This window comes from Canis lupus, chromosome 33, assembly GCF_011100685.1.
Source record: "Canis lupus familiaris isolate Mischka breed German Shepherd chromosome 33, alternate assembly UU_Cfam_GSD_1.0, whole genome shotgun sequence".
NCBI lineage: Eukaryota > Metazoa > Chordata > Mammalia > Carnivora > Canidae > Canis > Canis lupus.
In genome coordinates, this window is record NC_049254.1 from 24,076,842 (window position 1) to 24,099,613 (window position 22,772).

The following is a 22,772-nucleotide window of genomic DNA, read 5'->3' on the forward strand; positions in this document are numbered from 1 at the left end:
AATATCCAATTCAAGTTAAAAACAATTTAAATCAGAACCGAGTATAAGGAAGTCCGAATTTTCCCAAGAAGGCCATGGTAATTGTTTGGAGATCCCTGGTTCTTACTCCTGCCATCTAACCCATCAGGTTCCCTTGCTCTTCCTCCTCCTCCTCGTCCTCCTCCTCCTCCTCGTCCTCCTCCTCCTCCTCCTCCTCTTCCTCCTCCCATGACCCAGCTTTACTGTCGTAGGAAGCAGGTGCCAAGTCTGCTGCCCACAACTGCCATAAAGCATCTTTTAAAACAAAGCAAGTAGAACATATCCTGTGAAACCCACTGCTTTTGGCTTTTGTCTGTTCTTTTTCCTTGAGAGCTACAACAGCCATCAAGACCCACCGACCAGGGAACACAAAGGGTCATGCTGAGGAGCTGCTGGAGGAGGACAGAGCCTTGGGCCCATCCTCTGGCTCCTGCTCAGCCATCAGCCCTAAAGCTAAAGCTGCAGGTCCCACGCCCCTGCCCCTGCCGTGGGCTCTGCCCCCTCATCCCTCTCTCCAGGTGAGCCCCTCTCTTACATAATAAACACACTGGCCCTCTCATCACCCAGGCAAGTAGCACTGTCCAGAAAGGTGGCTTAGACAAAGGAAGAAATGTTAGGAGATCTAGGTTTGAATTAACTTTGCCCCAGGGGCCACAGCCCAGAGACCATCAGGTGCAGGGATTCGCACAGAACCAGTTAGACAAAGCAACACTCCTCCTGTGTTTTACAGTGAAGACGCACGAGAAGAAAGCAGGTGCATGTAATGAGAGTAAATACGGTAATGGGTTCATTTGCAAGTTGGAGCTCTGGACTTGGGACTTAGGAGTGCCAGGAGGGGCCCACTCAGAGCCTAGTCCGACCCGGACTGAAGACAAGGTTGGCAAGACAAGGTGAGAGACAAGGTTGGCTCACCTCCTGGGAACTAGGCTACGACTAGGAAAGAGGAAGCACGGCCTTAACCCCAACGGGAGCCACGGCCTCTGCCCTGCAAAGTGCTACTGAGAAAAGCAAAAGATTAAGGTAATGTTCCAGTCTTCACCAAGGCCACGGCTTCAGGGGTACTGAGGTTTTGGTTGATCCTTTGTTCCTGGTTATTGAAAGCGGACCCCAAAGGAGAAGTCACAGCAAAGAAGTTGCCACAAAGCAGGTATGGATTTTCTTTCTTTCTTTCTCCTTTGCTGGGGGCAGAGTGCCTCCCCAGCTCCCTGCAAAAAAAAAAAAAAAAAGTATGGGAACACAAATGTATCTTAACATTTGAGGCCAGCATCGTATAGAGGGTTGTGTATCATGTTTGCCTTACTGCTGTTCACATTTCAGGATTGAAAAAACCATGAAGATAATCACTGCATTTTGAGTTCCATTACCCATGCTCCCTGGTCATGCAATTGGCCTCCTAGAGAAATAATCACAATGGAAATCTCAATTTTACATCAGCTATGATGTGTCCTACATACAATCAGCCCCCTCTCTGTTGCAGAGTTGGAGTCTCCTGATCCAGAATATACCGAGGTGTGGGACTGTGGGGGCTGGGACAACTCAGCCCCGGTTCCTCTCAGCTGCTTAGTGTTGGCAGCCCTTGGGACCAGGGCTCAGACACAGCAGCATGACAGTCACAGGGCCTGATCACCTCGGTAAGGGGTCCCCCAGAGGTTCCTCCAACCCCTGCCCAGCCCTGGGGCTGAGTTGGCTTTGGCCCAGTAAGTTTCCTACCGTTACTTACACCCAGGGTAGACACCCAGTCCCCCAGAACAAAACCTCTCCTATATGTGCTCAGTGCCACCAAGACATGCCCCCCTTCTCCGCACATCACAGCCCAGCTTGGCTTAGGCTATGGCCAGTGGCTTGGTTTTAAGGTAACACATATCTGGGGATGGTCAAGAGTTACCTCTGAGGCCATTGAACCTTGTGAGTCAGCTGCAATAGGCACTCTGCTCCTCCCACATGGGAGGGCTGTGTGACCCTGCTGCTGGGAAGGTCAATGATGGCCCAAGATGGCCAAGGTGACTGGATTATTTCCACTGTGATGGGTGTTTGATCCCTAATGATATGGCCAGAGTCCAGAATATTCTAAGCAAGGCCCCAGAGGCTATTATTTATTTACTTAGTTGGTTAATAGGAAAGATTAATTTTTCCAAATACTTATTTTTTAAGTATACTTTTCAATGTACTTTTAAAAATATCATGGGGATGCCTGGGTGGCTCAGCAGTTGAGTGCCTGCCTTTGGCCCAGGGCGTGATCCTGGAGTCCCGGGATCGAGCCCCATGTCGGGCTCCCTGCATGGAGCCTGCTAATTCCCTGTGCCTGTGTCTCTGCCTCTCTCTCTCTCTCTCTCTCCCCCCTCCCCCTGTGTCTCTCATGAGTAAATAAATAAAATATTTTTTTAAAAAGTAAAAATAATAAAAATAAATATCTTTACTTATATAATAAACTTAGTCTAAACCAGGGATTGGTAAACTATGGCACTCAAGCCAAATCTGAACCACTAGCTGTTATTATAAATAATGTTTTTTAGAACATGGCACAGCCATGCACATTAATATCATCATTAATATCATCTACAGCTGCATTTACCCTCGGACAGCAAAATTGAGTAGTTGCAAAAGAGACAATATTGCCCCCAAAGCCTAAAATATTAACTATCTGTCCCTTTACAGAAAAAGTTTGCCAACTCCTAGTCTCAAGCTATCAATTTGTTCTTCAATTATTATGGAGTGAACATAATAAACAACCACAAAAGTGACTAAACTATTATTAGTAGGTAATAGCTTTTTAAAATATGAATGTAACAAGTGATTACATGCTCTTTGTAAAATGATGAATCAGAAAGTTAAAAACAGAACTACCCTACAACCCAGAAATTGCACTACTAGGTATTTACCCAAAGGATACAAAGATACTGATTTGAAGGGACACATGCACCCCGATGTTTATTGCAGTATTATCAATAATAGTCAAATTATGGAAAGAGCCCAGATGTCCATTGACTGTTGAATGGATAAAGAAGATGTTGTATTTTTATCTCTCTATCTATCTATCATCTATAATGGAATATTATTTGGCCATCAAAAGAATGAAATCTCGCCATTTGCAATGACATGGATGGAGCTAGAGGGTATTATGCTAAGCAAAATAAGTCAGAGACAAATACCATATGATTTCACTCATATGTGGAATTTAAGAAACAAAACAGATGAACATATGGAAAGTAAAGAGAGAGAGAGAGATGCAAACCATAAAACAGACTCTTAAATATAGAAAACAAACTGAAGGTTGATGGAGGGGAGGTAGGTGGTGGATGGGGTGGATGGATGATGAGGATTAAGGAGGGCAGTTGTGATGAGTGCTGGGTGTTGTATGTAAGTGACAATTTGCTCAATGCTACTCCTAAAGCCAATACTACACTATATGTTACCTAACTAGAATTTAAATAAAAACCTGAAACAATAAATAAATAAAAGTAAAATGATGAATCAGCATAGATAAAGCTAAATTCCCCTTAAGTCATCCTGCCAGTGCTAATCCCCCGTACCCCCAAAAGTAACTGCTATACCCAGTTTGGTATATTTATTGCCAGTCTCCTTTGCAAGCACCTATACATATATGTACTAATAAACTATGTGTTGTCATCTTATTCTCATTCTGTTTTTCTACTCAACAAACATTCCGTATCTGTATCCCATATGGAGACTTTCCATATCCATATATAGCTCTACCTCATTAATTTTATGCATATTATACATAGAATATGTGCATTTTATTTTGTTTTTGCCAAAGGTTTATGTATTTATTTTAGAGGGGTGGGGAGGGGCAGAAGAGGGAGAGAGACAATCTCAAGCAGACTTCTTGCTGAGCGCAGACCCAGATGTGGGGCTGCATCTCAACGACCCCAAGATCATGACCTGAGCTGAAATGGAGTCGGCCACCTAACGAGCTGAGCTACCCAGGTGCCCCAGAATATGTACATTTTAATTCTTGATACTGTCAAATTGCCCAGTTTATACTCCCCCCAACCCCAGCAGAGAATAATAGTTACTGCTCCTCCACACCTTGATGCTTGCTATTTATTAAGTATTTATTACTTTCCAATTGGATGAGTGAAAATAGTAACCGATTTTTCCAAATATGTAAATGTCTCGGATTACTAATGTGTTAGTGTGCCAGGCCTGCCATAACAGAACACCACACACCGGACGGCTTACACAACAAACATTCATATTCTCGCAGTACCAGGAGCTAGAAGTCCAAGATCAAGGAGTCAGCAAGGTTTTCTTTCTTCTGAGGTCTTTTTTTTTTTTTTTTTTTTTTAAGATTTTATTTATTTACTCATGAGAGACAGAGAGAGAGGCACAGACATAGGCAGGGGGGGAGAAGCCCGCTCCCCGCACGCCCTGAGCCAAAGGCAGATGCTCAACCCCTGAGGCATCCAGGTGCCCCTCTTCTGAGGTCCTGCTGTGCCCTCGCATGGCTCTTTCTCTGTGTGAGCACATCCCTGGTATCTTGCTTTGTGTCCAAATTTCTTCTTACATGGACATCAGTCATATTGCAATAGGGCCCACCCTAATGATGCCATTTGAATTTAATTACCTCTTTAGGGGATCCCTGGGTGGCTCAGCAATTTGGCGTCTGCCTTTGGCCCAGGGCGTGATCCTGGAGTCCCGCGTCGGGCTCTGGGCATGGAGCCTAATTCTCCCTCTTCCTGTGTCTCTGCCTCTCTCTCTCTCTCTCTCTCTCTCTCTCTCTCTCTCATAAATAAATAAATAAATCTTTTAAAAAAATTACCTCTTTAAAGGTATATTTGGAGATATAGTCACATTCTAAGATTCTGGGGGGCACACATCAACCCAGAACAACCTATGTGGTTGGGCATCTTTGTATATAATTCTTGGCCATTGTATTTCCTCCTAATTGCTTAGTCATATCCTTAGTTCATTTTATATGGGGTTATCTTCTACTCATTTGTAGGAGTCTAATATTTATTCTTGATACTAATCGTTTGATATATAATAAATATTCCCACTAAATCTGTGACTTGTTTTTTAACTTTGTTTGCATGTTTTTAGTCAACGGAAGTATTTACTATGATTGTTATTGCTATTATTATTATTATCATATTATTATTTTGATTTAGTTTAATTTATTAATTTTCTCCTTTATGGATTTTGTTCTTTCAGTGTTATTTAAGGAGGCCTCCTCAACCTCCCAAGATTATGATGATAATAAAATGTTAGCACACTTTCTTTTAATACCTTTATCACCTAAAAAATAGGCTTTTAGTCCTTTATTCCAAATTAAGTCTGCCCTTTGCCTATTTTATTTGAATATTGCCTCTATCGTGTACTAAATTCTCATTTTTACGTGTCTGCTGCTGGATACTCTTTTTAAAATGTATTTCCTATTCTATTATAGGAAATATTATAGAGCCAATTTCTATTATAGCTTTACTATTTTCAATTGATTTTTTAATGATATATACAACATCTATTTTGTGCTAGTTTAGTCTTGTTTTTTTTTAAAGGTTTATTTATTTTAGAGAGAGGTGAGGGGGAAAGGAAGGGGCAGAGGGAGAGGGAATCTTAAGCAGACTCTGCACTGAACATGACACTCAATCATGCACTCAGTCGCATGACCCTGAGATCATGACCTGAGCCAAAACCAAAAGTTGGACACAACCAACTGAGCCATCCAGCCACCCCAAAAATCTATTCTGTGTTTTGATATTTTGTCTGGTCACCTTACTGAATTCTCTTAATACTTCTAAAACTTTATCAGTTGATTCCATTGCAATTTTTGGGTAGACAACCATATTATATATGTAAAACAAGTTTTGTTTCTTCCTCATCTTTACACATTCTATTTTTTTTTGTCTTATTGCCTTTTCTTGGCCTTAAAGCACAATGCAGAGTAATAGTTAAGACTGAGGATAATCTCAGGGCTGATGTATACAGTTGTGAGAGTTGTACACTGCACAATTCTAGGGAAACCACTCACAAACTCTCTGATGTCTAGGTATTTTTATCATGTTTCTGATTTTTGTTTTAAAGATTTTATTTATTTGAGAGAGAAAGAGAAAAAGAGGACAAGCTGGGGAGGAATGGAGGGAGAGGGATAAGCAGACTCCACACTGAACACAGAGCCCAATGTGGGACTTGATCCCACAACGCATGAGATTATGACCTGAGCTGAAACCAAGAGCCAGACACTTAACTGACTGAGCAGCTCAGACACCCCAGTGTTTCTGATTTTAATTCATGATTATTTCACGCTGTGAACTATTTCTTGGAGACTTCTCTGCAGGACTCTTTGACATAGGAGTGTATGGGACTCTGCATACAGGGGCCTTCCAAGTGCTAGGATTTGAAGGGGCCTCGGAAGAGTTCTCCTGTCAGCCAACACCTGCTTATCCACCTGCCATATCTCTTAAACTTCTGTAAAACATTGCAATAACAATATCCAAATTAAAATTAAGATAAAGATATACATCCAAATTCCTTGTGTAATGTCTGAAACAATTCTCCTCGGTCTGTATGAATTCCAAACAGAGTCATGCTCTGAAGCCCGAGGCAGTGGGAACACTGCACATACACAGAAGAGACAGGCAATTAGCTCAGAGGTCATCGTGCTCTGTTAAATATTGGAAGATGGTACGGGGTGTACTTTTGACTTGGACTGACACCAGCTCTCAACCCTGATCTGTGTCTAGGAACAAATTTTCTGACCCCTTGGATCTGATGACTGCATGCCAGGAAGCACAAAGCCCAAATTTCATTTATGGCCTCCTGAAGATGGCAGTTGACCTCTCGCTTGAACTTATGCAATGTGACTTTTGCTGTCTGAGTTCCCTCCGGGTGCCTGTTCCATGCCAGGGCTAAGGAATGGGGAGACTTGTGTTCACAATATCTGATCCATTTCTAAAAAAACTTTAAATATATGATCTCATTTTATCCCTGTGACCTTGGTGACAAAAAGGACTTACATAGTACATAGTGTATCCATTTGCACTGTAGGAGGAATCAGAATCGAGGGACAAATTCTACCACTTGTTGCCTTTATGACCTTGGACACACAGCCCCAATGTCCTCAGTAGATAAGCAGATAGTAAGACCTGTCCGGGCCCTTCAACCGCGAGAGGCCCTTCTCTGCTGACCTCCTCATCGGCACCTCCACATGAGAGGATGATTTGGCAATCACTTCGTAAACCATAAAACCTGTATCCTATGAGTTAATAAAATTTGCCAACCTTCTCCCTTCACTGAACAAAGCCAATACTTTATAAGCTTCACTGTCAACTTCTAAGAAACTCAATTCTTATATAATTTCCCTTTACCTGCTTCTTTCCACCCTCTTTACCATCTGATCAGTTCTGGCATAAACACACACACATACATTTCTGATTTTATGCACTTATGAGCAGAGATAAATACATATATCTACACGCATAAGACATATCACACATAAAACATGTGTATTATAATCCTGCTGTTTCCAATAGTTTCTATTCCTAAAATCATGAGCTTTCAATCATTTTCCCCTTCCACTTAGGTTCCTTGCAGCTTCAGCTCCAAGTTCCCCACTCTTGCCTCCACATAATCTTGATGACCTGGCTCCAAAGCTTTTTGTTTTGACTCATCTGGAGATTAAATATATATTCATCTTCTCCCCATACCCTTTTCCTGGGAAGGAGCTGTCTCAGTCCCAAACACATATCGACTTTAAACAACAATTCATGATGCCAGTTATTTTGCACGTGTGTTTGATTACTTCCTCTACTTTCTAGAACCCTAAAATGCTTGAATTGCCGTACCCTCTGCCTGCCCCTCGGTCGTCTTCTCCATCGTGTCCCTTTAGCGCACAGTGATTTTCTTCTGGGTTAGCTGGATTTCTTAGGTCCTTGCTACTGCAAGTGTGGACACGGACCAGCAGCGCCAGTGGCATCCGGACCCGCTGATCCGTATGCACGTTCACACTGACGAATCCTGATGTTAGAGTACAAGCACTTGCTCTAGGTGACTCCGTGTGGATTCTGAAGCCACAGCGATCTTACCTGTCACAGAGATTCCAGTGTGGTTGGAAGGCTAAGGTCTGCCAAGCGCAAATGCAGCTGGATTGTGACCTGGTTTATCTTTTTATTCCTTAGTGTAGTGCTTTTAACTACTGTTGCTTCTTCTTTCCTTTGCTTCTTTAACTACTTTCCTAACCTTTGTCCCTGCCTCCTGCCTTCTGCTTCCTCACAGCCCCACCTGGCTCCACCAGCTGCCTTCTCTATGCATTAGACCCACAGAAACTGAGATGCGGCCACTCACATCAGTCTAACATTTTGGCTTCTCTTTCAACATTCTTTGAATATCTGATTAACCTTCACTTAGTGACAGCTGATGTTATTTTTTTTAATTATGGTAAAATACATATAAAATGTACCATCTTAGACATTTCTTTAAGTGTACAGTTTAGTGATATTATGTATATATGGATTGTGGTGCAATTTCTCTCCAGAACATTTCCATATTGTAAAACTGAAACTGTTCCCATAAAACAACAACTCCTCTCTTTCCTTTCTTGCCGCAGCCTCTGGCAACCGCTCTCTTACTTTTTAAACTATCTTAAGGAATAATTACACATATAATTCTATACATTTAAAATGTACAATGTAGGGGCACTTGGGTGGCTTAGTGGTTGAGTGTCTGCCTTTGGCTCAGGTCTTGATCCTGGGGTCCTGGGATCGAGTCCTGCATCAGGCTCCCTGTGGGGAGCCTGCTTCTCCCTCTGCCTCTGTCTCTGTCTCTTTTTGTGTGTTTCTCATGAAGAAATAAATAAAACCTTTAAAAAAATGTACAATGTGATTAATTGATATATATATCAATTATATATATTCCTATGTATATAGGAATGATAACCAACATCAAAACAACTCATCCATTACCCCACAAAGTAGATATAGTTAAGTCTTTGTGTGTGTGTAGTAAGAAAGCTTAATTTCTACTCCCAGCAACTTTCAAATAAACAATACTGTGTTACTAGCTAAGTAGCTATATTAGCAATACTGTTTTAACTATAGTGACTGTACATCGCCACCATTCTACTTTTTGTTTCTATGAGTTTAACTGCTCTGCGTACCTCCTACAACTGAAATCACACAGTACTTTGTCCTTTTGGACTGACTTGTTTCATTAGCGTAGTGTCATCAAGGTTCACCCATGTTGTAGCTGTGACAGAAATTCCTCCCTTTCCAAGGCTGAAAATATCCCATTATATGTATATACTATTCATCTGTTGATGGGCATTTTGGTTGCTTCCACCTTTTTGCTGTTGTGAATAATGCTGCTGTGAACACGGGTGTGCAGATATCTCTTCAAGACCCTGCTTTCAATCCAGAAGTAGAATTGCTGGATCATATGGTTCTATTTTTAATTTTCTGAGGACCTACCGTCCTGTTTTCCATAGTAGCTGCACCATTTGACATTCCCCCCATCAGTACATGAAGGTTCTAATTTTTCTACACTTTATTTTCCATTTTTGTGACAGCCCCCCTCCTAATGGTGGTAAAGGGAAGCCCTATTGCATTTCCCTAATGGTCAGTGATGTTGGGCATCTTTTCATATATTTCTTGGCAAGTGATGCTTTTTAATGCAAAATGAGTATCATGTCCTTTGTGGTCAAAATAAGTAATTTATTCTGTGCTGTTTTTCAAACCAGACAGCTTCTTGGAAGGCCTGTTTAAGTTTTTAGATAATAAAATAGTCTACTCATTCCCTGCAAACAGCCCTACGCCAACAGCCTTACACCACACGTTATTCTGTTTCTGGCTCTGCCAATTTTAGCAGGTCATTCAAGAAGCTTATCCTCAGGTGTTTGGCTGGAGGGGCCCAGTGTGACAGGCATATACCCCTGATCGCTCCACAGAGACTAGTCCACACTGTCGAGGAATGTAGGAAAGGAAACAATTTATGGTTTCCTTCACTTCTGAGTTATTCCAGCAATGTTTTGATGCCCTTTGAATATGGTGGCTCCCTAGATAGCAGCTCAGCCCATCAGCTCTTTGAGTTGGCTCTGTCTGTGTATCTAACATTCAGTGTCGCTAGGAGAGGATCTCGGTGCGTCGGTGGACCACTTGTCCCTGGGGGAGGCAGTCACGCCATCCCTCACAGGCCCCCCAGAACCTGGTCCCAGGAGCCCCTTTGAGGCTGGCTATGGGTGGGGTAGGCCTGCTGAGCATCCTCTTCCTGCAAGGTTAGGTTGGGTGGATCTATGAGTCTCCTTGATGAGGACAGAGATGGGAGGCTGTGAATACTTGTCTGTAACATCGTTTCTTCTCACGCAATTGTCTCACAAGTGTTGGCATTTTATCTGACACATCCTGTCTTCTGATATGAGGGGACAGGGTAATGCTTTTTTTCTCTCAAAAGCTTTCCTTGATCTCTGTGCTTAAGAACAAGTTATTTGATGAATCTCCTTTCAAAACCCCAGATCTCACTTTAACTCCCACCTTGCTGCCCAACCTTGCTGCTTCTGTCCTAGCCAAAGTCCACTCTTCCCCCTTCAGAGTGGCCAGGCGGAAAAAAAAGGAAGCCTCAGTCCTTGTCATTGAAGAAGATTCAAGAGTTAACAGAGGAGCAGAGAGGCAGGACAGGGTCAACCACAGGCCGAGCAGTCGCATTCTGCTTGATTAATGGACGGGGCTTCTCTGAAGACTTCCTGTTTTGCCACTTTTGTCAAGGCGTTTGGGCCTGACATCAACATCAGGCTGGAACGCAGAGGGGGCCGAGCAGTAAAGGCTCTGTCGGCTGGTCTGAGACGTGATCTCTCCTGGAGGCTCCAGCAAGTTGTGGAGCTTCGTTGATGGGTACAACTGAACCAGAGCAGAGACCGATTTTAGCGCTGAGTTGGGGACACTCATCTGGTGGCAGTTACTTGCGTGTGGAGTTGAGTTGCTGCTGACCGCCCAGTGTCTTAACCAGTCCCAGAATGCCCCGCGCTGCTGCTCATCCACCATCATTGCAGGTGCCCAGAACAGGCTAAGGCGGGGAATGAGGTTTGAAATGCGTGGAGCCAGAACCTAGACCATGGAAAATTCTTCCAAATATGAACTCTAATATGAAAGAACCCTGATAGAGGTTTTTCTTGTGTTTGACAACAATCCTCAGCTAAGATGTGAAAATGAAAATTTACCCATTGTCATAACAAAAAGCGAATTTTGGTCAGTGATACTAGAGGGAAAACTTTATTGTCTTTTGGTTCTTTTTATCTAAAAGTGACATTACAAAGTCATGGTTATATTGGGGGGATAATTTGTTTTCTATTGCTGCTGCAATATTACCACAGACGTGGTGGCTTAATACACAATTTATTATCTTACAGTTCTAGATGTCAGAAGTCCAAAGTCAGTATCACTGGAGTGAAGCCAAGATATTGTCAGGCTGGTGCCTTCTGGAAGGTCTAGGAGAGAATCTGTTTCCTGCTTTTTGCAGCTTCTAGAGACTGCCTGGATTCCATGCTCACGGCCCCTTCCTCCATCTTCAAAGCCAGCAACGTGGCATCTGACCACTTTTCCATTATCATGTCTCTTTCTGTGACTGGATCCAGGAAAGTTTCTCTGATTTTCAAGGTCTCTTTCCTCAATCACATCTGTAAAGACCCTTTTGCCATATACGGAAACACATTTACATGTTCTAGGGATTAGAACGTGGATATCTTTGGGGGCCATTATTCTGTCTCCCACAAGGGACCACATTAATATTTGTAATTTGTTGTAATTTCTTTTCTCAATCTTTCTCGCAAATACATATTCTCTTTGGTACCTAATTATGTATTTGCATTGTGCATTCTTGTATTTGAAGAAGACTCCTTCAATCGCACAAGCCTCACTTGACATAAGCTGCCTCGTGGCACCTCTACTTGCCCAGTGACTGAGTTGAGAACCCGATGAAGTGTCTCTGACGTGTCCCCAGCAGGGCGGAGTCTGCTGGCGGCTGGAGTGGCTCTGCTCACTGGGCGACGGAGTCGCAGGGGAGCCGGGAGGAGGGTGCCCTGGAGCCTGGCCGAGCAGCATGCAGCATGCCCACGTGCTACAGGGCGCTGCAACGGCCCCCGAGCTCTGTGGGCACTGCTGTGGGGTGCAGGCTGGGGGGCCCTGGATCTGCTGCTCTGGGAGCTGAGTACATGTCCTCTGGCAACTGCCACGATGCTTTTGTGCTGAGCCAGTCCTCTCTCTCTCCCTCTTATGGCTCCGAGGCGGGCCCAGTATTAACCTAAGTCTCTCTCCTCTCTCATGCTGCCTTTTGAAAAACACCCATCTTCAGAGTCTCCCTTTGGCCATTTACTCTGCCCTCTTCTCGTCTTCATGCTACCTCCCACCTCAGCCCCTGTGCCCAAACGTCCTCCTCTCTGCTCTGCCTCGATGACACTCCCCACCCTCACCCCCTTAGTGTCGTCTCTTTCCCAAATCTACCTCAGCACCCAGGCGAGGCCTTCTCTCCCGCTCATCTTTCCCCTTCTAGCATTTTCCTCTTCCGGCTCTGGTGAGAATTTTCTCCTCCACCTCCAGACATCTCTGCTCAACTTGGCAACCCAACAGGCAACATCGTGGGCCTTCTACCGGGCACTTCCTTCTTCTCTGCCCGCAAAGCTGCTTCCCACGTCTACACCCGGTGTTTGGCCCAGAGGTATCCACAGCCCAGCTCGCTGTGGTCTCACACACAGCGTCTCAGTATCTGGCTCCAAGGGTCCCTAGTGGAGACTTCCCACCCCCACTCTCTCCCAAGCCACAGACTCTCTCCCCAGCACCTCTTTTGCACGTGCTCCTTCTGCAGGGGAGGACCGGATCAGGTTTCTGATTCTCCTGGTCTTTCTTCATGATCAGCCACCTACCCCATATCGTCCAGGTCGTGTAAATACTCGCGCCGAGTGTGCCTGCCTCTCACAGCTCAATCCCCCTTGATCAGCAGATGCCAGCTCTGTGGACAGGGTCTCATTCGTCTTCATTTTGGACCCTGAAGCTGCGCAGATGCTCTGCAGGGGTGTGTGCATGAGCCTCCTGCAGCCACCACCTCCGGGGTCTAAGCCCACCCCGGGGTCGTGCAGTTCTCCTCCTCCCAGGCTGCCTCTGCAGCCCTCCCCCGGCCCCGCTTGAGGATCCTGGCTCATCCTGTGGCAGAAACTTCCCTCCACGGTTCCTTGAACACTTCCCTGCGCTACCGCCCTGGGATGCACCACTGTCCTTCAGTTCTGCCTCCCAAGTCAGACTTGTCCTCCCTGTAGGGCAGGTTTTCCTGCATGCTCGGATGCCCGAGCCCGGTGAGGAACAGGTGCAGCCTCAGTCAAAACTGGATGCTGATTCACAGGAACGAGAGATGTGGCTGGCCCCTACCGGTCACCCAGTTGCCGTCATTTTCCTGTCCATGGAGCACCCTGCTGTGAGGACTGATGGTGGGGGAGTAGGGTCAGAAGTGCAGGCATCAGCAGGCACCCCCATCCACCCCAGGTCCCCATTTTATTTTCTGCATGATTCTGTGTTGACCGAGTGCAGCTACGAGTTCTGCTCCACATGGCATCAGCTGGATGCTCTACTGGACTGCGCCGGCTCACTCGCCTGGAGCCTGGTGGGGGGAAGCCTGGTGCGGGTGGGTCCCTTGCACCTCGGCACGTCAGGGCTTTCCCTCTTCACATGGCCTCTCTGCACGATCCCTTCGGGTGGGCACCCCAGCAGCATGGCTAAACTGTCTCACACCTGGGTGAGGGCCCCCCAGAAGACAGGAGCAGAAGCTATCAGGCCTCCTTGCAGCTCCAGGCCCAGAACTGGCACAGTATCACGTCCCCGCGTTTCTACTGGTTGAAGCAAGTCACAGGCCCTCCCAGACTCCTCACGGGAGAGACTGCCCCAGGCTGGGGACCTGTGGTTTGTTGGGAGCCGACTCGGAGCCTAGTTGTCACGGATTCTCTAACTGGGGCTTCATAGGGATATGAGAGAATGAACTACACAATGTACCAGATCTGTTTATTTAACAGTGAACTTGGGCAAAACAAAGTAAAAGTTACACAAATGCTATGAAGGGAGACCCTGGCCTTGATCCTAATACCCCTTCATTATGGAGCTGGAGAATGTATCAGTCAGAGTGTGAGTTACTGTCTCCTTTGCAGACAATTCTTTGCACGTCTAATTGTGCCGTAAGCTGTTTCTGCTTGCCCTCCAACATCTCTTTATTTTTTTATTTTTATTTTTTTAAAGATTTTATTTATTTATGAGGCCCAGAGAGAAAGAGAGGGACAGAGACACAGGCAGAGGGAGAAGCAGGCTCCATGCAGGGAGCCCGATGCAGGACTCGATCCCAGGACCCCAGGTTACGCCCTGGGCCGAAGGCAGACGCTCAACCGCTGGGCCACCCAGGGATCCCCCCCCCCCTTTTCTTTAAATCAAATCCTTAGCTTCAGGTTTTCTGGACGCTCTAAGTATACCCTTCGTGCGCACACCCATCTGAGGTCAGGACTGTGAGGGGAAGAATCTGGAGGGATTCCCCCCACACCTACTCCCTTCACGTTTCCCATCAACCTATTTATATGCGGTTTTCTGGAGACGCAGGGCTGTGGGGCAGATGAATTTCCACTGCATTTGTACAACTGTTTGCTCTCCTCTATCGTGCCGTGTGAAATAGAAAGTTGTGTGTCGAAACTGCACTAAAAGTTTTATTTGGGGTTGAGGAAAGGCAACCCCTGTCCTGGATGTGGCCCCGCCATCAGCGCCCCGAGGCTTTGGGGAGGAGTCCCCCCGCAGGCCAACCCCCCGCCCCCCACCCCACCCCCGCCCCCGGCCTCCCGTCCCTCCAAGTAGAGGGCCCAGGGTCCAGGGGAGGGCTCCGGGGCGAGCAGCGCGGGGCACAGGCCGCGCTTCTACTCCTTGCCCGCCGCCCCGCGCCCGCGCCCGCGCCCGCCCCGCTCCCTGCTCGGCGGGAAGCCCCCTTTCTGCCCCAGCTATCGGCTTGTCCTGGGAGCGCGGGCCACGCCTGCCCGCCAGCCGGTCCCCCGGAGCCCCCCCACCCCCGTCCCAGAACGTCTTCAAAAGGTGGCCTCCCCCGGCCCTCCCCCTCCGCGGGGTCGGGGCTCCTGACCTCGGGCTCCTTGGACGGCTCCTGTGGGCCCACCCGCGCAGCACTTCCCTCCCGCCTCTTCCTCTCCCCTGGCCGGGTTCTCCCTCCCGCTCTACCCCGCGGGCCTCGCCAGGTTCTCCCCCTCTCGTTCTACTCCGCGGCCCTCGCCAGGTTCTCCCCCTGGCGCTCTACTCCGCGGCCCTCGCCAGGTTCTCCCCCTCCCGCTCTACTCCGCGGCCCTCGCCAGGTTCTCCCCCTCCCGCTCTACTCCGCGGCCCTCGCCAGTTTCTCCCCCTCGGGCTCTACTCCGCGGCCCTCGCCAGGTTCTCCCCCTCGGGCTCTACTCCGCGGCCCTCGCCAGGTTCTCCCCCTCGCGCTCTACTCCGCGGCCCTCGCCAGGTTCTCCCCCTCCCGCTCTACTCCGCGGCCCTCGCCAGGTTCTCCCCCTCGGGCTCTACTCCGCGGCCCCTCGCCAGGTTCTCCCCCTCCCGCTCTACTCCGCGGCCCTCGCCAGGTTCTCCCCCTCGGGCTCTACTCCGCGGCCCTCGCCAGGTTCTCCCCCTCCCGCTCTACTCCGCGGCCCTCGCCAGGTTCTCCCCCTCGGGCTCTACTCCGCGGCCCTCGCCAGGTTCTCCCCCTTGCGCTCTACTCCGCGGCCCTCGCCAGGTTCTCCCCCTCCCGCTCTACTCCGCGGCCCTCGCCAGGTTCTCCCCCTCGGGCTCTACTCCGCGGCCCTCGCCAGGTTCTCCCCCTCCCGCTCTACTCCGCGGCCCTCGCCAGGTTCTCCCCCTCCCGCTCTACTCCGCGGCCCTCGCCAGGTTCTCCCCCTGGCGCTCTACCCCGCGGCCCTCGCCAGGTTCTCCCCCTCGCGCTCTACTCCGCGGCCCTCGCCAGGTTCTCCCCCTCGCGCTCTACTCCGCGGCCTTCACCAGGTTCTCCCCCTCGCTCTCTACTCCGCGGCCCTCACCAGGTTCTCCCCCTCCCGCTCTACCCCGCGGCCCTCGCCAGGTTCTCCCCCTGGCGCTCTACTCCGCAGCCCTGTGGCCGCAGACACGCTCCCGCGGCTCCCCGCCCCCCGCCCCCACGGGTCTCCCAGCACCCTGAGGCCTGCCCCGAGGGGTCAGCTCTGGGTCCGCCCCGGCCTCTGTCCGGCGCCCTCCAGTCCCTGTGGTTCCCTCCCTTCTAGCCCCGCAGGCCCCAAGCCAAGCTGGAGGCGAGACCCGGGGAAAGCGGGGACCATGCTGACCCTGCGCCCTCGCAAGAAGCCGCCGCGGCTCCCGGAAAGGCTGCAGGGGGCGCGGACGCTGGAGCTGGGTGTCCCCAGGTGTGCCGTGTGTGCGGGGACAGGGCGACCGGCTACCACTTCAACGTCCTGACGTGTGAAGGATGCAAGGGCTTTTTCAGGTAGTTCCCCGGCAGCCTTCACCCACCTGTCACCCCCACGCTGCAGGTCCGTCCAGCGGGGTCCTGCCACCAGCCCACTGGGCGCCGCCTCAGGGGCCTGTCCTGGGTTTCTCCGTGTCCTTGAGCACACTGGAGAGCCAGGTCACAAAAGGGGAAAGGATCTGAAAAGCCAGGGCGGCATGTGCTCACGTCAGCTTTAGGGGGTTTTTGTTAAGCAGAGGAGGGCGGAACAGAAAAAGGGGAATAGGACCAAACAGCCTCATCTAGAAACAGGCGGCGGGAAGGCCAAAGCCCCCGGATGAGCAAGTAGCAGTCCCCGCAGGCCGCGCCAGGAGCTGCACCCAGGCCCAGAGGAAAGAAGCCAGGGCAGGGGTGGGGTGGAGGGGTTGGGGTGGGCAGGGCAGGGGGCAGAGCAGGGCGGCAGGGGGCAGGGCCCGGGGGGCTCAGGAGTTCTCGGGGGCCCCAGGAGGGCCGTTGCCACCCCCCCCCCCCCCCAGCTCCCAGGACAGCACTTGTCTCGGCGGCTGGGCCCTCGAGCGGCCCCCAGGCTGCAATCCCTCCGACGCGCCGCGGGCAGGGCGCCCTGGGCGGGGCCCGGCACCCACGGGAGGACCCAGGCAGGCGCTGCGGCCGCCCCGCGTCCCCTGGCTTCGGGGCTGACGGCGCAAGTCTTGAGCCACTTGCGGGTCCCGCGGGGTTGGGCGGGGGCGCAGTGCGGGTCCCAAGGCGGCCACGTGGGCATGAACACCTGTGTCCGGTGGCTCCTAACAGGGTCCGGAGAGAAGTGTCGCTGGGGCCCCGTGGCCTAGGGTCCCGGGTGGCCCCCAACCTGCCTTTCGCTCTCCGACCTCCCGCAGGAGAACCGTGAAACGCAACACGCGGCTGAGGTGCCCCTTCCGGAAGGGCACCTGCGAAATCACGAGGAAGACCCGGCGACAGTGCCAGGCCTGCCGCCTCCGCAAGTGCCTGGAGAGCGGCATGAAGAAGGAGAGTGAGAGCCGGGCGAGCCCCGGGGGCGCGGGTGCGGGGGCACGGGGCGCCGCGGGGGTGCACGGGGCGCAGGTGCACGGGGTGCGGGGGCACGGGCGCGGTGCAGGGGGCGCAGGTGCACGGGGCGCCGCGGGGGTGCACGGGGTGCAGGTGCACGGGGTGCGGGGACGCGGGGCGTCGGTGCACGGGGCGCAGGTGCACGGGGTGCGGGGGCACGGGGCGCCGCGGGGGTGCACGGGGCGCAGGTGCACGGGGTGCGGGGGCACGGGCGCGGTGCAGGGGGCGCAGGTGCACGGGGTGCGGGGACACGGGGCGCCGCGGGGGTGCACGGGGTGTGGGGACGCGGGGCGTCGGTGCACGGGGTGCAGGTGCACGGGGTGCGGGGGCACGGGGCGCAGGTGCACGGGGTGCGGGGGCACGGGGCGCCGCGGGGGTGCACCTGAGGGGAGGAGAGCCCTGGGTGCTGCCCATCCCCGCAGAGCACCCTTACTCCCTGCTCTGGGGGGTGCGGTGGACCTCTGGTGCCCCCTTCTCCCCTCAGGTGCCCTTGCGTGACTCTTGTTGCCTTCACCCTTGTCCTAAAGGTGTTTTAGCCAAATTGGGCCAGGTGAATTGGGGGGAAGGAGGCCAGAGACCCTTGGTGTGATATGACCCCCGACCTTCCAGCAGCTAGCGCCATCAGCCTCCCAAACCCCACGTCCTACAGAGGAGCGGGCTGCGGACAGGTGACACAGGACGCTCTCTTTCTCACTGTCAAGCGTTGGTGTATGATTGCCCTCGCAGGTCACTCTGAGGTTAAAGCTAGTAAGGAAAAGGCTGGAAGCTTCCAGCGCGTGTGTCTTCACTGATCCAAGTGAGCAGCCTCTTTCAGGGCACGAGTTCCCTGGGCTTGTGGACAGGGAGCCTTTCTTGCAGGCCACTGAGAGCCAGGCCCTCCCCGGGCTGTCCCTGCTCTTCCTGGCACCAACCCCCACCTCCGCCCTGCACGCAAAGTAGGCTCTAGAAATCCATGGAAGGCCCTGAGGCTCCAGGCCGTGTAGAACGTGGCTGATATTTCCTGCTAAGCAGCAGCCCCAGCTCTCTAGGGTCTTGGAGACCCAGATGCCTCTGGGGACCCTACGGGGTCTTGCTGGTGTCTAATCCCACCCTCCCCCCCCCCCCAAGACGATGACCCTTTATCCTGCAGGCAATGCCTCCTTGTGGCAGCAGCGTGAGATGGCGCTGTGGCTCCAGATTACGAAGGTGACTGAAGCCCGGAGAGGTTAAGGAGCTCGCCCAAGGTCACTGCCAGCGAGTGACAAAGCTGTCGCTCAAACCCAGCACCTTTTGATTCTGCAGCCCAAGCTCTTGCCACCCTTCCAAAGTTATCACCAACCCGCTGACGAGGGCCACACACCAGCTGCACCTCATTCTTTGTCCTTAACCCGGTGTTTCTCCAGGGGAGCCCACGGTCTAGGAAGGGTCGGGTTCTTTGTCACCAGCACTTCCCCTCTGCTGCCCGGGGAGGGTCACCTGCAGGTGCCTGAGCCCGCACCTGGCTCTCCCCGCAGTGATCATGTCCGATGCGGCTGTGGAGCAGAGGCGGGCTCTGATCCGGAGGAAAAAGCGAGAACGGATGGGCGCGTCGCCGCTGGGAGCCAAGGGGCTGAGTGAGGAGCAGCAGACGATGATCCGAGAGCTGATGGATGCCCAGATGAAAACCTTTGACACCACCTTCTCCAACTTCAAGGATTTCCGGGTATGGGCCTTCGGGTTGGCTCAGCCGCTGTGCTAGCTCCTCCAAACCCCAGGGCTCTCAGAGAGTGGCCCCTGTTCCCCCGCAGCTCTGTCCCTGGGAAATTGTTAGAAGTGCCACTTCCCAGGTCACCCCGGCCCCGCTGAGTCAGAAACTGAGGGTGGCCCAGCGGCCGGTGCTTTGACAAGATCCCCAAGGTGACTCTGACACATGCTCCCTTCTCTCCTTCCACAGCAGGTGGCAAGTGGGGCTGAGCCCTAAAGAGAGTTTGGGGAGCCGAGTGGCTCCAAGGTTGTTGGCATCTGGCCTTTGCGAGGACGGGCTCAGGACCCGTCGGGGCTGCGGCCTTCGTGAACGGGTTTTACGTTTGTGCGCTCAGCCACGTCAGCCAGTCTGATCCCAGGCCTCTCCTCCCGCTCTGTGCTCTCAGGGGTCCGGGGGACCTGCTCTGCTCAGAGCTGGAGCCAGGGACCCCAGAAGTCGGTTCTTTCCCTCTGTCACTCCCAGAACCTTTCTTCCCCCCTAAGGTGTTATGTATTTATTCATGAGAGAGGCAGAGACACAGGCAGAGGGAGAAGCAGGCTCCTCGAGGGGAGCCCGACGTGGGACTCGATCCCGGGACCCTGGGGTCATGCCCTGGGCCCAAGGCAGATGCTCAACCACTGGGCCGCCCAGGTGCCCTGAGAATCTTCTTTTAAGTAGGGGTGCTTGGGACACAGCCACAGGCGGACAGTCCCCGGGTGGCAGAGCAGACCCGTTTCCGACCGGGCGGGGTGGAGGGAACGTTGATACACAGATGCCGGTGCACCGCCTGCCAGGGAAGACCAGAGAGGAGAACCGAGCGTGTGCGCGTGTGCGTGTGCGAGTGTGCGTGCGTCCTCTCGGGCTGCGGCTGTGGCTGTGACCCCGCCGGGGACTTGACACGCCGTCTCCCGCGCCCCCGTCCACCTGCCGGCCCCTGTCTCAGCTGCCGGCCGCGTGCAGCAGCGGGCGCGAGGTCCCAGGAGCGGCGCACACTCCAGTGGGGGAGGAAGCTGCCAAGTGGAGCCAGGTCAGGGAGGATCTGTGCTCGCTGAAGGTGTGCCTGCGGCTGCGCGGGGAGGACGGCAGCGTCCAGAACTACACACCCCAGGCCGACCGCAGCGGCGCCGAGATCTTTTCCCTGCTGCCCCACATGGCTGACATGTCCACCTACATGTTCAAAGGCGTCATCAACTTTGCCAAAGTCATCTCCCACTTCAGGTAGGCCCCGGCGGCCGGGCGCGGGCGTGGAAGGGAGCGGGCAAGCTGGCAGGCCCCAGGGGGCTGGGGCGGATTCGAATGAATGGGGTCCCTGTGATACGGAGACCCTGCTTCTCTCTCATGGAGTCAAAGAACGGATCTCGCGGACACGAGTGAGCGAAGCATCCGAAGTTCGTTAGGCAGAGATAGAGAAGAGTGAGAGGGCCCAGGGCGTGATCTCGGGGTCGTGGGATCGAGTCCCCCTCGGGGTCCCCGCAGGGAGCCCGCTTCTCAACTCTGCCTGTGTCTCTGCCTCTCTCTCTGTGTCTCTCATGAATAAATAAATTAAAAAAAAATAATGCGGTGAGGATGGCCACGGGTCAGATTGCGGCAAATCAGGTCAGGGGAGTAAGGAGACAGGCCTGCTTACGTGTGCGCGTCCTCGCCTCTGACGCCTGTGGGCCACAAGGGCACATCACGGTGTGAGGTCACTTTCCTGACTCGTGAGCACGACCATGAGCGTGTCCCCCGCAGGCCAGCATCACCATCGCCTGCATTCCACCCATGGGAGACTGAGGTCTGCCGAGGCCCAGGAGCTTGCGCGGGGTCGAAGTTCATGGGGGGCAGGTTTGGAAGCTGAGAGCACAGAGTTCAAAGCCAGCTACCCGCCAGGTCCTGAGCCGGGCGCCGGGAGACACGAGAGGTCACGGGTCTGAAAGAAGGGGGTTGGTGCAGAAAACAAGGGACTCCGTTTCCGAGGAGCCCGGAGACAGGCAGGGCGCCCCCAGGAGCCAGCCTACCCGGCCTCCCTTCGGGGCTCCCGCGGAGTGGCCCTCGGTGGGAGCAGGGCCTGTCCGATCCGGAGGGCACCGGTGCACCCGCAACTGTCGGAGGTACCAGGGCGGCTGGGCCTGTCCTCGGGGCCCAAGGGGCGTCCGCGCTGCCTGGGGAGAAGCCCAGAAATATTAAACCCAAGACAGCAGGAAGCAAGTCTTCCTGGGGCGGGGAACTCGTGCAGCTTGGAGCCAGGGTGCATTTAAGGGAAGCGAGAAGGGCAGTCATCCCAAGTGGGGAAACGGAGGCAGAGTGTGAGGGTAGGGACAGCAGGTGCCGGAGGAGAGGGGCGGCGCTGGAGGGGATGCTGCACGGGGCGGGGGGCGGGGCGGCCCCCCTGGGGGTGAGGGGCTGCTTGCCTGGTGTGAGGGGAGGGAATACAGGTGATGAAAGCAACCTCCTCAGGGGAGGAACCCTGCTACCCGGCCCCCCGAAGTCTGGGTAATGAGAAGGGGCTGGCCTGTGGCCCCCCGCATGGAGGCTGGCACCCCCATCCTTCTGACAGGGAATTGCCCATCGAGGACCAGATCTCGCTGCTAAAGGGGGCCACCTTCGAGGTGTGCCAGCTGAGGTTCAACACGGTGTTCAACGCAGAGACCGGAACCTGGGAGTGTGGCCGGCTGTCCTACTGCCTGGAAGACCCTGCAGGTGCGGGGGGACGCCCGCCTGCCTGGCTGGGGCAGGGAGCAAACACAAGCGGAGGGAGGAGAGGAGCCCCCCGGGACACGCGGGTCCCCGGGTGCAGGGCGGAGACTGGGCGACGGGAAGAAAGACCTGGGTGCAGCAAGTCTGAGAAGCTGGCCTGCCCCTCCACCCTACACCCCCCTGCAGGCGGCTTCCAGCAGCTTCTCCTGGAGCCAGTGCTGAAGTTCCACTACAGGCTGAAGAGGCTGCAGCTGCATAAGGAGGAGTATGTGCTGATGCAGGCCATCTCTCTTTTCTCCCCAGGTGATGACCCCACCTGTCCTGCCTGGCCCGGCCCCGCCCCCATGCTTGCTTGCACCCCTCAGCTCTAGCTGGAGGAGGCAGCAGCCCCACCCCGACCCTCCCCAGGGAAGGTCCCAGCCCATGGCCTTGCCCCCATCCACTGCCTGGCCAGAAGGGCCCCCCCCACTGGCTGGCTCCTCCTTGGGTCGGTGGGGTGATGCCCCCTTGCAGTGCTGCCCTCACTTCCCTGCCTGGGTGCCCCTGGCTCTGGAAGGTGGTTGGCTGGCAGTTGGCCCTCCGCGGGCTGGACTGATCTTGTCTTTGCCACCGCGGCCTTGCTGGCCCCATGCCTTGGGCCCCGCAGACCGCCCAGGTGTGGTGCAGCGCAGCGTGGTGGACCAGCTGCAGGAGAGATTTGCCATCGCCCTGAAGGCCTACATCGAGTGCAATCGGCCGCAGCCTGCCCACCGGTGAGCAGAAGGCCGGGAGGGGGCCAGGGGCCCTCTGGCAGCCCAGTCCTCTGGGCCCCCGCCTGTTCTGGGCCTCTCTGAGAGGGCAGGCCCGCTCC

At 53.1% G+C, this 22,772-nt stretch overlaps 2 long non-coding RNA genes across 3 annotated transcripts in view; one reads left to right on the top strand and one right to left on the bottom strand.

The window, feature by feature from the left end:
- The window catches only part of LOC106558176, a 70,810-nt gene extending 57,658 nt beyond the window's left edge, over positions 1-13,152 (bottom strand). The window contains exon 1 of the long non-coding RNA XR_005383368.1: positions 12,881-13,152. This is a non-coding gene — a long non-coding RNA (uncharacterized LOC106558176). The remainder of the gene's footprint in view (positions 1-12,880) is intronic.
- LOC119877833 lies at positions 600-11,815 on the top strand. 2 transcript variants are annotated; one of them, XR_005383371.1, is made up of 2 exons: positions 600-1,165; positions 11,372-11,815. It is a non-coding gene; the product is annotated as an uncharacterized LOC119877833 (long non-coding RNA). The 2 variants fall into 2 exon arrangements; XR_005383370.1 differs by lacking the exon at positions 11,372-11,815 and adding an exon at positions 6,720-6,960.
- Positions 13,153-22,772: the final 9,620 nt, after the last annotated feature.